Source organism: Zootermopsis nevadensis, unplaced genomic scaffold, assembly GCF_977971745.1.
Source record: "Zootermopsis nevadensis isolate Lab colony 2312 unplaced genomic scaffold, Znev_1.0 Znev_ptg000019l, whole genome shotgun sequence".
Lineage (NCBI taxonomy): Eukaryota > Metazoa > Arthropoda > Insecta > Blattodea > Termopsidae > Zootermopsis > Zootermopsis nevadensis.
Genome location: NW_028259151.1, coordinates 2673057 through 2688658, shown reverse-complemented (window position 1 = coordinate 2688658; position 15602 = coordinate 2673057). Strand labels below are relative to the sequence as shown.

General features: G+C 38.5%; 1 protein-coding gene across 7 annotated transcripts in view; it reads left to right on the top strand.

Moving 5' to 3' along the window:
- Positions 1-15602, top strand: part of Orai (calcium release-activated calcium channel protein orai) — a 53972-nt gene that overhangs the window by 28373 nt on the left and 9997 nt on the right. Inside the window, exon 1 of one of the 7 annotated variants that reach the window (XM_022062985.2) lies at positions 2058-2189. The exons of 3 other annotated variants lie outside the window; for them this stretch is intronic. The gene's annotated coding sequence lies outside the window, so the exon portion shown is untranslated. 3 more of the 7 variants (XM_087351426.1, XM_022062982.2, XM_022062981.2) reach the window with 3 other exon arrangements.

The window sequence follows — 15602 nt, the reverse complement described above, 5'->3', positions numbered from 1 at the left end:
CTAGTCCACAACTCAAAACAGACGCTGTTCAGTACCGAGCGGAGCGTGGCAGATTTGTGAGTAGGAGCCTCGGACCGGCTCTCCTGCCCATTTCCGCCTTTTTCATTTCCATTTAACCATTCATAGTCATCATCACTGCTACTTAAACTCATCAGTTGATATGGAATTGTAAAACAACCGAAAAACTTTGGCAGAAGATTTAGTTTGTTCACCGTTCAGCCGCTTGTAACCCGAGAGTCTTTCATCAACCGAAAAAGTATTGAAATTACAACAAATTGCAATATGGAAAAGTGTCTGTGTGACGTGTGCATCCGTACAAATGTTACAAAGTGACTGAAAAATACTGTAAAACAGAGTAACGGAAATTAGAATTTATGTTAAAATCCAACTTATTTCCCATTAACGTGGTTTCCTTTTGTTAAGGAAACTATTCTGGAAATAATTTATGCCAATATTACTAACGTAAAACTGAATGGGAATGGTAAAAGAAACAACAAGTGTCTGCACTTAGCAGAGTCCTTCTTGAGAAATTTACAGCTCCTCAGAGTTACGAAATTTCCAATGTTAAATTCAATGCATGTCTAGTTACAAAATGCATTTTATTAAGCAAACTTATGCAGAAATGTTATAGTTAATAAAACATGAATAAACCGTAGCCGAGGTTCAAGATCTCTGGTCGAACACGAGTGGAAAATTAGCTCATGATAGATAATAACTCTTCTGGGTTGTGCCGTGTAGCCGAGTGCGACTTACTTATCGCCCTGATAGTGAAGGCAGCGAGAACCTCTGAAACGTCGGTAAACTATCAGACAACAACCCAGATAGTAATCATCTCCATATTCGCCGCCGTGAGAACCCGAAATCTCAGCTAGCTCATTATAGATAGGTCTGTCTTTCAGTCAGTTTCTGTAATTGTTTGGTTGCTTGGAAACACCACAGGTATCTATCTGCATCTAGCAGAGACATCTGTAATCAGTGCAGGAATGTAATTGTTATCCGGCATCACTAGAGATTAGATAATCCGCAAAAAACAACACAAGAGTCGAAACCGCCAGGTCAATGATCACAAAAAATAAATCTGAGCCAGGCTTTGAGTGATTAGATATTTTAAAATACGTCACAGTTGCAAAGTGTTAATTATCTTCATTTTATGTAAAAATTGTTTTCGGATTCAAACCGAAAACACTTTATACAATTTAAATGAAAAATAGATAAGGTTTTTAACACTTCAGTGATTCCTTGCATGTATTTATACATTTATTTACTTGTATTCATTTACATACGTTATTCCTTTGCTTAAAGTTAGACGAGAATAAACTACGATGTAACAGAATGGAAGTAAAGTTTCGAGTTTCACGTGCTCAGAATCCATTACAGTACAGTTTAATGCGAGTGGCGTTCTTCGCCTTTGTCTGTCTGTCTTGCGTTTTTCCTACGGGGATAGGCAACCTGTATGATCGAGGATTTGTTGAGAAAGAGTGAGACCCCAGGTTCCCATTGTTGCTTAACAATGGGACTGTGTTCCCCATTGTTGAAACATATTCTTGCGGATAAACGTCGTTGGAACACCTTCCTGCTTACCAATGGGATAGGATTCCGTTAATGCAAAAATGGTCTAAGGCACAACAGTGGTGTCGGATCACTTCTTGCAACAATGATTTAAAACGTAGCGAAGATCTCTGTAACATTCGTGCCACAACGACCTATGTGATATGGCATTTAGAACACCTTTAAAGTGATATTATACTCCAAGGAGTACCTCTTTCCAGTCTTTTAAATGATGGTAACACGTGCTGAATCCAATATATTTTTATCTTAGAAACATGGCCCTGAAGTTTGAGGCAGTATGTTCCTCCGAAATGTTGGTATATGTACGTTCAAACTACGTTACAGCTCAGAAGTCAAGCATCGATATCGTAACCGCTGTGAGAACCTAAAATCTCGTTTACCAAGTTTTTGTCGTTTTGACGTAAGTACGTCTATACGGAAGGGTCATTCGGCAAAAATGTGTAAGATCCGTATCAACAAATCGACAACAATGGTTAGCTTGCGTGCATTGTCATGTTACCTAGGAAACGTCATCTGTTTACTTGGCATTGTTGTGTTACATTACTTTCGTTATTGCGGCAAGAGCTGAGCTGCGAATCGTTTGTAGAAGAAGTGCGTCGTAGACTAGATAATTTTTGCTGGTAAAAGCGTTTAACAATATCACAAGTACTTATCTTACATACGAATTATTAAGATATCTATTGCTAAAGCGTCTTTAAATAAAATATTTAGAATAAAGCCACTATAGAAACTCCTTACTGTATACACGTATTTACGTCAAATTCTCCGGAACCGTGGTTCCACTGTAACTTTTTAACTTCGATATTTTATAATTTGCTTTTTTTACCCAAGGACAAGCAAATATTTTATAACATAATCAGTATATTAGTCTATAAGTATTGTATAAACTCGATTTGCAAATGAATAATTATATTTAATAAAATATTTACGTCAACATAAAATTAACGATATGATGATAATATATTTGTCGAAACATTGCAGTTTATCGTGTAATGAGTTAACTGTATGTTTTATAAACTGTGAAGAAAATATTGTGTGAGAAAAGTAACATAACCTGCATATGTTGTGTCTGTGGTTTGTAGTATTTTAACAAGGGACGTACATGTAAAATAACTCATAACGGCTTTCCTTAAGGCACTTTAAAATTCAAATTAGCCGTCTCACCGTCTTTCTGCGGCCTTTTTATTGGATCCAGTTCGTTCTGGAATTACGGCAGTAGTGGCTACTTGGCACTGCCGTCTAGATCTATTATGTCAAGACATTCGGTTACGTATTGTGCCGACGGTACAGAGTGTGTAATGCCAGCCACTCGCCTGTGTAGTACTTCCGACACAAACAGTAATGCATGCAACGTCTTAGTTTCATTTCCCACACCTGTTTAGATGAAAGTAAAATAATGCAAAAACACGAAAGATGTTTCTTTTGCTAATCAGATCATCCCAAAGAATTAATCCAAGTCAGAGGCCCTGTGTAACATTTCGTAACATGTTGGTTTCTATGGTGTGGCGTTATTAGACGTCCACCAAACTCCCAAACCGTAGGACCACCCCTTGTCGAATGCTTATTTAGTATTGTCGCAGATAATCTTTTATTTGGAAGCTTTATTCTCCATCACTCACCTGAGGACACGCCTACCCCAGCAGGATCTTTGGAAATCAATTTTCTGTTTTCGGCCACGATGGGTTGGAATGTCAGGTAACTCCGAAGAGTACACCTTTCAGATCTTCCGTCTATGCCTAGGTCTTTCAAGTGGTCTCTTTCCTTCAGGATTTCTAGCCGATTTTGTACTCATTTCTAATCTCCCACATGCCTTCTACGTGCATCTCTTCACACCAAACTATTGCCCTCAGCATCTGTTTTTAGAATCTCTCAATTTGTATTCTCTCAATGCGAAAAACCGAATTTCACATATGTACAAAGCAACTTGCGAAACTGTAATATTTCCATTAAATTTGCGTTTATAGAGGAGAAAAGTCTGAACTACGTGGTAGCAAGCGTTTCCCGAATGTAATCTGTTCTTAATTTTTTCGTAAATTCCATTTTGATTTTTAATGTCTTTTCATGATTACAATCGGGATTATTAAAGATGTAGCCCTAGTGTCCTTTGATGGTTTTATTACAAAATCTGTATCAACTATCTGTGTTAACATTTATTTGAACAGAACCCCCCCTCCACACACTTATTTTATTCAAAAGGTGCTTTTGAACGACTCTTATTTATTACATTGATACAATAATTTCAAATTTGAGAAAGAAGAGTCCTGTCTATTGAGCATTATAAACCTTCACCCCTACTCGGCTGTTTGGTCACCTACCTACCATACCTCGGAATAAGTTTGTAGGTTAGTCCTATAGGTTTGAGAAATAAGACAGTTTGTTGTGTAAAGGTTGAGAAGTCGCTGTCTGCTGCACAGGCTCCTTCTGGGAACATGCCAGGACGCATGAGAAGGAGTTTTAATCCAAGTATCAAAGTTGGTGTAGGGCAACTTTTAACTCAGAGTAACCGAAGTGTTTACCAGAATGTTTATAACAGTCTGTAGGCCAGTAGCTTTGAATATGGAAACGAAGGCTGTCATTGCGGTTAAGATGTCGACTGTGGTCTTCCTGGGTTGTGACATGTCGACTTGCAGGTGATAGGAACGTATCTTCTCCGTTCCACCCACTAGACCAGTGGCATTCAACCTTTTTTGTTCGCGTACCCCCCGATATAATTTCTCTTCAACTTTGTACCCCCAAAGCTGTTGGTGTATAATTCAAGTTATACATAGTATATAATCTACATCTAAAATAAATTAAGTAAATTAATAATGTTTATCATAAAATAATATTTTTTTTAAATTTCACGTACCCCATAAGATGTCTTCGCGTACCCCAGGTTGTATACCACTGGACTAGACAACACTACGGAAGACCACAATCGAGGGAGAAGGCAAATTTCAGTTTGAAGTTCACGTTTTCCAAATTTGTTCTTTGTTTATAGAGGCAGTAAACATTTATTTCTCCTTCTGGTCATTAATGTGTAATATAACTGATTAAACTGTTTTAGGTCGAAGTGTGAATGCATAATATAGTTTGGTATATAGTTTATGAGAACAGAAAGCAAACGGAGCTAGCTCAGGATAGCGAACAATTACTGGCTTTCGTTAGCGGGATTAAATCTTCGTGTTCTGCTGCCATCATGACAGGTGCAAATACGTTGAAGTCCTTTACCTTGAACAGTGTTTGAGACTAGAGAATCGATGTCTTCTCAGCTCTGTCGGCGTATAATTCTTGTGGCTTCATACGGCATGATGTTTATTTTCTTTAAATATTTGAGTTGAAGCACGCGAACTCTTTCATTATCTGTTCAATAGACCTTACTTACATTATCAAAACGAATTATTCACATACCAAAATCTGTATTCTCTTTAACAACAGACAGAAAACAAATGAAAGCCAATTATTCTGCAGATAGGATTATAATTTTCTTTTCTTTATTTTGTCTAATATTCATGCCATGAAAAAGATCGTATTTCCCCGACTTTAAGACGCGATCGATTGTAAGAAGCAACTTTGATTTAGTAATAGGTTTTCAGGAAAAAATATGTAGTTACAATAGAACTTGTCATTACTCTCATGGCTTCTTTGTATTAATACTTTCGGAATATTCTTTGTTGCTGTCTTTGTGTTCATTGTCCCATGACTAGTCTTACAGAAATTAGGTTTTCCTTGCGTTGTAGTCATGCAGTACAAATTTTCAACATCGATTCTTAGATTCCATAGAATGTAAGACGCACCCCGATTTCAGAAAATTTAATTGTGAAAGAATCCCGTCTTAAAATCGAGGAAATACGATATTAAGAAACAACGTTTTCAGTTTATATAAGTGGTTCCCAACCTGTGTGTCATAAGTTATTGAGAAGTGCGCCGCGAGGCTTTTAATAGGAGAATTACTAAATAACTAGATGGCTTACCGAACCCGAAGGTTCATCACCGAATTAACCAAAGCCCTCCACCGGACCCTGTCCTGGGCCAACAAAATCCAGTTTCCTTCAACTCCTATCTCCCATAGATCCCGCCTGAGATTATCCTCCCATCTACGTCTAGGTCTCCCCAGCGGTCTCTTCCCTTCAGGTTTCCCAACCAGTACCCGGTGCACATCTCTTGTCCCATCCATGCGCGCTACATGCCCAGCCCATCTCATTCTTCTCGACTTAATCACCCTGACAATACTGGGGGAGGAGTTTAAATTTTTAAGCTCATCATTATGCAGTTTTCTCCATGCCCCATCGTCTTCTCTCCTAGACCCAAATATCCTCCTCAACACCCGATTCTCAAACACCTGCAATCTGTGTTCCTCCCTCTGAGTGAGAGACCATGTTTCGCACCCATACAAAACAACAGGCAAAACTATTGTTTTGTATACTTTAATTTTCAGGTTCTTATAAATCAGACGGGAAGACGAAATATTTTGAACTGAGAAGTAGCAAACATTTCCGGAATTTAGTCTCCTCACAATTTCCACGTGAATATCGTTTTGATTTGTTGTTGTTCCCAAATATTTGAACTTTGTAACCCTTTCAAAAGACTTATTAGCTACCCTAAGATAATTTTGCCCGCCTGTCTTCTGATGACGAGATACTAACACGTACTTAGTTTTTTCTGAATTTACTTCCAGCCCCACTTGTCTACCAGCCTCTAGTAAAACTTCTGCGTTCCTCTTTATTGTATTTATATCGTCCTCCAATAAATTAACATCATCAGCATATGCCAATAGCTGATGTGTCCCGTTCAATTGCAAACCCTCCTGCCTATCTTGGACTTTCCTGATAGGATATTCTAGTGCAAAGTTAAAGAGCAAGGGAGACAAAGCATCTCCTTGTTTTAGACCGTTCTTGATGAAGAATGTCTCAGATACATATTTACCTACTCGAATTTTGCTACAGGTTTCATTTAAGCACATTTTTATTAGACAGGCTTTTTTGAAATCTATAAATAATTGATATACGGTCCCACCAAACTCCCATTTTTTCTCTAGTATCTGACGAATGCAAAAGATCTGATCAATCGTTGATCTGTTTCGTCTGAACCCACACTGATGATCCCCAATAATTTAATTCGCATATGGAGTTATTCTTACCAAATGAATGTTGGATAGAATTTTGTATGAGGTTGATAGCAGCGAAATTCTTCGTTAATTACCATATTTGACCAATACGAACCAAAATTAAATTCTCTCGTATCGAAATTATCCAAGTAGTTTCGAAAATGAATTACACACGTGGACATTTGTTTCATTCGTCCATGTTTTTTCAGAGAACCAATAAAATATAACCGTGTTTCTTTTCTGGGCTATTTTATGTTATTTTGAAATAGAATATTTAATATTAAATAATAGACCCCTGTTTTTAAGTAACAGAAATGTTACCGGCAGCTTAGCTCAGAATGAAGTGTATTTGACTTGCATGTGAGTGGTATTCAATTCGAGTCTCAGCCTGTGCAGTGAGTTTTATTTATTTTATTTTACTTTTTTGTAGCTTTTGCCGACTTTCTGTTGTACTATTAGGATCGTAACTTAAAAATACAACCAATTTTTCCGGCGTTCGTTTCTAGATTATCGTAGGCCTGCGTAATCATAATTTCATTCCTTAAATATCGTCTACAGTTGGCCGAAATACTCTACAAATAATGTCTCTCTTACTCTCGCTGTTACATGAATATGTAATATTCGTTATTTTTCTGTCATTCTTTGTTTATGTAAATACCGTGGAGGGATATATTAAATGAACTGTGAGTAAGCATACATTATAGAGAAGTTACTTTTGTGTGTGAATTTGCATATTGGTCCTGTGCATTTTATTCCTGCAATCCAAAAAGCGTGACCATGTCGTAGTATGTATTTTATAAGAGCGAGCTGAATGTGTGTGATCTGAAAATAGTTGGCATCATTGGTGAACTTCGGTTTCGTTAAGTTTGCTGGCGCTATAGTCTGATTCTAAAGAACTCGATTGTTTATGTGACGATATTTAATTAGTAAAACCCAACATTTCCATTTATGTCAGTACATGTATCAGTTTCACTGTTGTATCTCACGACGCTCTTTGTAGCCCGCATATTGGAAGTTTGCCCAACCCTGACACAGACAATATGGCTCAAGACTAGAGTTTGAAGGTTAAGTAGTCGATTGCAAGGAGCAGTTGAAAGAAACTACACGAACACGCAGCTCAAGATACGATTAAAAACGCTGCGATGTTAATGTAAGTTGCTGCAGAAGTAAATACCAGTCTGTTCGGAAGAAACGGTAAACATTTTTATGCATTCGACGTAAGATGTCAATAGTTATTATGGTAGCACCGTTGTTTATATCATCCGTTGTCTTTTTCGTGTTGTGAAGTGTGATATCACGTGTTCTTCATACTCTGATGTGAACGAAAGTCGCCTTATGGGCTCGTTCATGTCTGTCGCGTTTTCCCAGGAACCAGCCAACTCGCGTGACCCGGTATCATTGTTGAAACACACTGTCGCAATACTGATAATCACTAGTAAAATCATTACTGTAACGCCTTGTTTTAACAAGGGGGACGAGGTCATGCTGGACTTTCATCGTCATCACGGGTTCTACAGCCTATTACACGCCTTGACCGCCCCAACAATGCGTTTCCATTGGCCCCTATTTATGGCTTTCCTTTTCCATCCCTGGACTCCCAGAGCTTGAAGATCTTTTTCTACACCATCAAGCCACCTAATGGGTGGTCTTTCTCTCTTTCTTGTTCTTTCTATATTGGTAAAAGTTACTTTCTTGCTTGGATGTGCTTCACTGGCTCTATACAGGTGTGCCAGCAACCTTAGTCTTCCTGTCTTTATTACTTTAATTACATCAGGCTCATCATATAAACGGTATAATTCATCATGGTGGACTTGACCTTGGATAAAACATTAATCTTGGATACTATTGTTGCTTGCCTTCGTTATCATTGTTGCCTGTTATTCCTTTTGGGTTATAGCCCACAGTTTCTTTCAGCCTTGGTTATAAAGAAATCAGCCTGCTGACGTCACCTCCCGTGATGTGGCATGCAGAATACAACATTAATTCCAATGTTATCCGAAGAGTACACATTTGCATTATTGTTACTGTTTCGTCCGCTCTTTATTTTATTCTACCTGTTCGTCTTTGACGTCTATGAGTAAGACTCTTAACCTCTGTGGTGAGAGATTTCACATGTTTTTTTTTCACACAGTAATGTATTGTTAATTGTAGCCAGTCTATGAAAATCAGTGGAAACTAGCAGTTTTGGTGTCATTTACTCTCAGAGCCTACGTATCCATACATTTTTTAAACAATGCGTTTTATTTATTGTGAGCCCACCACTCCCCTACTTCATACCAAGAAAATGTAAAAATGAAATGGCTGCTTTCTTGCATCTCCAATTCGAGTGATAGCTGACCGGTTGATATTCGATATCGATTCGGCTGGGCGAGTGCCAGCCGAGTGAACTTGCCAGCAGCGAAGCCAAGATACTGTTACTGCCCGTGTGCCATTTGCAGGTGGAAATGAGATGCTTCTTCGTACGGTCGTTCGCATATGGATTTAAGTGCCAACTTGAACTTGCAGTGGATGGTATAAATCAAGGACGCCTGAATCTGAGACACAAATTCAGAAATAGTTTATAGCTGCCTCGTCACTCAGCACTTCCCTCGTGTTGCAATAAGTAATTTACTGTTTTGTCTGAACATTGTTTTGCAAAGTCAGGTTTATTTTGTACTCCCACGGTCTGAGTTGGATCAACTGACGCCTGTATGTTATATGCTGGCAACTTTTATTTGTTGGCAAATGCGAGGCGCTGCTGGTTGGAACGAGTATAATATAAGACACAGGCGAATACTTGATTTTGGCACGTCACTCTGGTAGTAATTTTATTTGACGTTATCACCATACCTCAGAGTCTTTCTTGGCCAGTTGAGTCCAGTTCACATCACGGTATATTGATTTAAGACTGGTTTTAATACCCACCTTTTAACATTTAATTTTAATTACGAAAACAATTTCGCTGTAAGCTTGAACAATCTTTCACAAGCACTTTATTACATGCATTGACAGAGACCTTTGAGAAGCTGATAGTCGTTCAGTTGGTCAATAAATCCCTCAGAATGGTTTTTACAGTGTTCACAAGACGTCTGTTAGTCTCCTCTCCCAAGTCATATAAATCCGTTCCACACGTCCACGTAAATTGCCAAACAATCCGAGGCCGTGAGTAACATTTCGTAACATATCGGTGTTAACGGTGAAAGAGGTTCTTGGTCCCTGTCAGACTTCGAAACTTGAGGACCACCCCTTGTCGGCGGCAGTTGCGACCTGACGACGCGCCATATCGTGGTGGCAACTTTAATTTGGAAGTTGTCGCAATTTTGTCAAAAGCATAGTCTAAACAGTCAGTTGGTATACAGACTTTCCACGTCCTTACATAGGAAGAACTTTGCTAATAATCGTGTCGGTATGTACAGTTAGTTTGTCAATTAGCCATTAAACTACAGTCCACGACTGTAATCTTGAGACTTGCGGGGTGAGGAAGTGGGGTGAAGGAGGAAGGAGGAAAGATGGCGTCTGCCTTTAACGCTACGGACTTCCTGCATTCCTTGCAAGTCTCAAGATTACAGTCGTGGACTGTATATTGCATACTGTTACGACTAAAAAGAAAGAAACTTGCAGCAGGATCCTTTGAGAAGGTGATAATAGTTCAGATGATTAAATTGCCCGTCTTTAATGTAACCAGAAAGTTTATTACCATGTTCACAAAATCCCGCCAATGGCCCCCTGTCACTAGCCAGTTGCATTTAGTCTACACCATCACACTCTGTTCCATAAGGACTTATTTCAATATTGGCTTCGTATCTCCGTCCAGGTATTCCAGCTGGATTGCTCCCACTTCAGGTTTTCTTTGATTTCATAGAAATCTTTTCCGCTCGCAGTTCTCAGCCTGTATAATTCCTTTAGAAAGATTTATGTTAGATGTCACGGGTCTTACGCCACGCAGTTGGTTTCCAACATTTACAGTTATTACGCATTCGTACCTCATTTGAGCTCACTCATGACATTCTTACAACAGCGTAAGAGCTGGTCGAAATGAACTAATCACTTAGGTAGACCTGTCGTTCGCCAGTCGGTCTGCGGGTTTGTCAGTCTTCATTCGCTTTCCTCACAGACCCGTGTAGGTGGTCCTCTCCTTGGGTGCATAACTTCAGTGGACGCTTCAGTAGCTCTTGTTGACACTATCTAGACTCAAATGAATACTGTGTGCTGAATATAAAAATATAATAGTTTGGAAACTAAGATAATTACAGGTAGACTTTGTTACCCATTTTACCTGTTATAATTTTCATAACTTCATTGGCTAATACTGTACTATCATTATACAGAATTTCAAATGACGTAACCTGTACACAAAAACGGGGTCCAACATAACTTGTCCACGAACATGATAGGCGAACTGGTCACTAAATTTACCCGCAAGGAATGAATGAATCAGATTTCGGTAAAGATTCATTTTGCCCATTTCCAACAGGTGTTCTGTAGAACGTTAAATTCTATTACATATTACTTCGAAATAATGGATTATTGTGCTTTATAATGTTAGGCTTGCATCAAATAAAGCCTGCGACTATTAAAATTGATAGGTTGCAAGCAATTGTACATGACTTGACGTGCAAATGCGATTGTATTTTTTAGACGAGTATCAAGTTACCTGCTTTTATATGTTGTGCCAAAAATACAAATTCAGATCTTTGTCAGGTTTGCGCACAGATAACACTTGCCCGCTATACCAGTTGCATAAATATAAAGTAGTCACTATACCAACCTTCACGTATGAAGACTAATGGCCGCTCCGAGGGAGGCAGCGCCACTAAGTTGCGGCGTTGCACTGCTACAGTCTGTCACGTACTTATGTGTGTGCCCTTGACACTTGGCAACATCGTGAACAGCGCCTGCTTTGCTGGCTTTCCATTTTTATGCGTGCTTTGCACGAAGTGCATGGGGAGAACGCAAAATGGGCTGGTAATGTCTGTCAGTCTGCCCAGTCGACTGTATTCGAAAACCAACAAACGGATTTGAATGGAATTTCGCACGGGGGTTGTGTTATTCGGCACGATCTGAAAATCGTACTTTTGAATGTCCTACGATCATTAAAAATAAAACGGCGCACGACGATATTTGTGAGGTGGAACCGAAGGTAGGCCGGTCAAGTGCTGAAATCTGATGGCCATTGTCGGATCTATGTCTCATGGTACTGTGGTAACGATGGAAAAAACGTTTTGTTACGTGATTAAGATTTTAATGTATCTCAAGACAAAGGTTGAGAATCCGGTTATGTTTTGGTTTTCGATAACTGGGGATCACTGAAAAAGTAGGTTGCGGAAAAGTACAGGTTTATGTGTAACATATCGGAAAAGTTGAAAATGATTGGTGCATGTTAACGTTGCTTTCTGGGCAGGTTTGTGTGCAAAGTGTGAAATTATACAGCAGTGGACGAGTGTAAAGTGATATTTCATTTTGGTGGGGGCAGTTTGGAGCATGTTGGAAGAAAAGTAGAGGACATGAGAGAAGGGAAAATAGAATGATGCAGGTATGTATAGTCGGCGCAGTAGTTTTTGGCCGGTGGAATTTTCAAGGGGAAGGCTAGGAGCGAGTCACTTGTGAGATAGTATAATGCTGACTGCACCGAGGAGCTTATCGGACTGAACGCCCAAACAAAAGAAATACACTGACCGTGCCACCTCAGGTACTCAGAGTAGGCCCGTCCGCCAGCTACTCCACCGGCCAAAAACTACTGCGCCGACTATACAGCAAGTGTGTCTGCTGCTGCATTAAGCAGAGTAGGTTAGGCTAGGTAAGGTTCCATGGAGTTGAGTTTTTATGTGGTTAAGTGGGGCGTGTGAGACAAACGACTGTAGCTAATCTGCTGTGGTTACGAAATACTGATTTGGAAAAATATATGTGGGGTGTGACAGATTTAATATTTCTAAATGCACGTTGAAAAGAACGCATGGGGTACTACAATCCGGAGTACATTTCCCTAGCTTGTTATAATTATGATGACATGCAATTAGAAGTTGAAATACTTTGGTTTTAAGAATGGAAACCCAGACAACATGAGTAGCATCAGAGACAGACAGTTGTTGGTTTAGAGGGAGCTTGTACCAGATTATCAACTTTATTCTAGGATAAAAGTTTCTGTGTATGATAGAAATTTGTTTATGCATCTCATATATGTAGATAAAATATTATTATAACTCACTCGCATTTATTACATTTAGGCTAGAACCGCTCGACCTTTGCTTTAAGGCACAAAGTTTAGTACGTGTCTTGTATTTACCTCCTAAGATCAAAATTGCCTTAGCGGCAGTTGTAAGACCGGCGCTGCTCGCGTTAAAATGCATCTGACAACGTTATGATTTTGCAAGAGTAAATATTTACAGGGAAGGGCTGCAGTGTCGACACGGCTGCTGTACATCCAAAAATTATGATAAACGTAAGAGAGTACTTTGCGTACGATTAATTTCATTAACGAAACTTTTGACTTACTAAGCAGCACACCATTCACATGTTTGTGGGAGTGGAGGAAATATCTCTAGGCACTGTTAATATAGTCACTAGATGGAAGTGAGCGGTAGGTAACTCCACGCCTCGGCCGCTTTACCTCCGAGGATAAAACCACTGTGTCCATTAAACATGGATCTGGGTGGTCCCGAGAGTCGGCCTGGTCGCGGTGACGAATCGAAGTCATGGTTCTTGCGCATTGCCTTCCCTTAAGATTGTATGGACACCTGTGATATTTTCACAACATTTTGTGAAATCATTCTTCTTTATGTTAGGCAAGGATTGGTTCCACTATTTAATGATCATTTTTTTACTGGCTTGAAGCAAATAAGATAATATAACTCAAACTAGCATAAACAAATCTAGCATAAGAGCTAACACAGTATTGCTACTACTTTGTTCTTACTGATGTACGGTATCGCTACGACCGAACAGGGAAGTTATATTAGTGGAACATTGGGGAATAAAATCTGTTTCAAATGTCTAAGACAGTTGCCGTAGAAACGTCTCTGGATTTGAGATAAACAGGAAAGAAAACGGGTACAACCCTATGTAAACTAATGTGAGAACAATTCCTTTTAGTGGTGAGAAGGAAATGCACATTAGCTAATAAGACCGATGGAAATTCAACACCAGTCGTCACGGCCCATTACATTGCTAAATAATTTAAAATAAATAATGCATGAAACGTCCCGATTTTGTGTCCAGAATCATGTCATTGTACGCTTTGAAAACCTTATAAGTACTAAATGAAATAATCCTCAAGATCAGTAATTAACGAAAAAGAAAGGATCTGATTAGACACTGAGTTTCAAATGCGGAAAGCATGAAACTAACAAGGGAGAAACACAAAATAATGTAAAAATGTCGATGTTTCAACAATACCGCAATGTAAATGAAAGGACAATATTAAAATGATTCTTATGAAAATGAATGAGGATGTGGTCTGGATAGAATTAGTTCGAGACAGGGTAATTTATTTGATGGTGTTTGTATGTCGTTTCTGGTTCCGTAACGGATGGGATCTTTTTTGAACATCGGAATATCCTGGGACTACTCTGAACTAAGAAGTTAATTCTTCAGAAGATAGCATACCTTCATAAAACTGAAGTTATATTTATCAGATTAAAATGGTTTTTAAAATATAATGCATAGTAGTAGCAATTTCTAACGATTTAAGCTCGCTTGAACTGCAGGAGAACAGCTTTGCTTTGTTACACTGAAGTGGTATGTAAATTCCGTCAATTAAAATGATACTTTCATTTTTATACAGAGAATATTCTGCTGCAAAGTACTTTGCAGCAGAATATTCTCTATATATACGTTGTCTTTCTTTTTTTTCGCTTGAAATTGTATTGTATATTTTTATGATGCTGAACAGATATTTGCATCGGCCTGGCCGTGATCGTATGGAGAGTGACATAATTGCAGGTGGTTGGTTGTAAAAGCAGCGCCTTGTTGCTTGTAGTGTTCTGTGGTGCGAGGAAAAATTGTCAGTAGGTAATGTTTCTAGAAATTAATTCAGCGTAGGAGGGAAGTGACATTTGCCCCAAACCTTTGTGTTTGATGTGTGTTTTAGAGTTGCTGTGGCACATGACATTGCGAATTATTTTTCAAAATTATGTATGTATGTTTTTTAACGAAGGATAAGGTAATAGTGCGCAGTGCCACATACATTTAGTAACTATTTGAGTTTAAATTCATTTATGTGGATTTTATAGAACAGAGAGGAAAGTGATATTTCAAGTGACTGCCATTACTTCTTCATTCAACTCAATTAGGCCACGTAAAGTAAGTGAAATCCTTCAGCAGCGAGTAGAGAATAAACAACCGATATTACGACAATTAAAAACATTTGTGTATAAAAATCAGATGTCAGAATAACTTCTTGTCCACGTCCAAAACTACAGATATATATATACCGCATGTGGAGTACTTTCAGTGAAGCCTTCATTATTTTTTCTTTGATCACAGAAATAATGGAAGAATTTCATTGCCCTGTGCCTTTATGAAATTTGGAGAAAATTACACCTTCTGTCCCTGTTACACACCAGACCTCATTTAAAAATTTGCATAACATGCTATTCATTTTGGTATAACCCTCACTGCTAACCTTAAAGATTCGTCTGCATGCATCAAAATCATTTATGAAAGGTATCTAGTTGATGTAGAGTAGTAATGAGGACCCTTCTTTAATTTTACAAATTTTCTGTGACATTTGCTATATTCAGCTGAAATGCAGTTCATTGTTTTTCTTAGTTGCTACTGCTAGTGTGTGTATTGAAATACAATTCAACATCTTCCTCCAAACATGAAAACAGAAGACTTTTTTGTGTATGTCTTGGACTTTTGTGATAAAAATCCTGTCACAGTATGATAGAATCATAGTGAGACTTCATAATTAATAGTTATTATTACTACACACTTTATGCTGATGTTTTATTTAAGCATGCAAGAGACC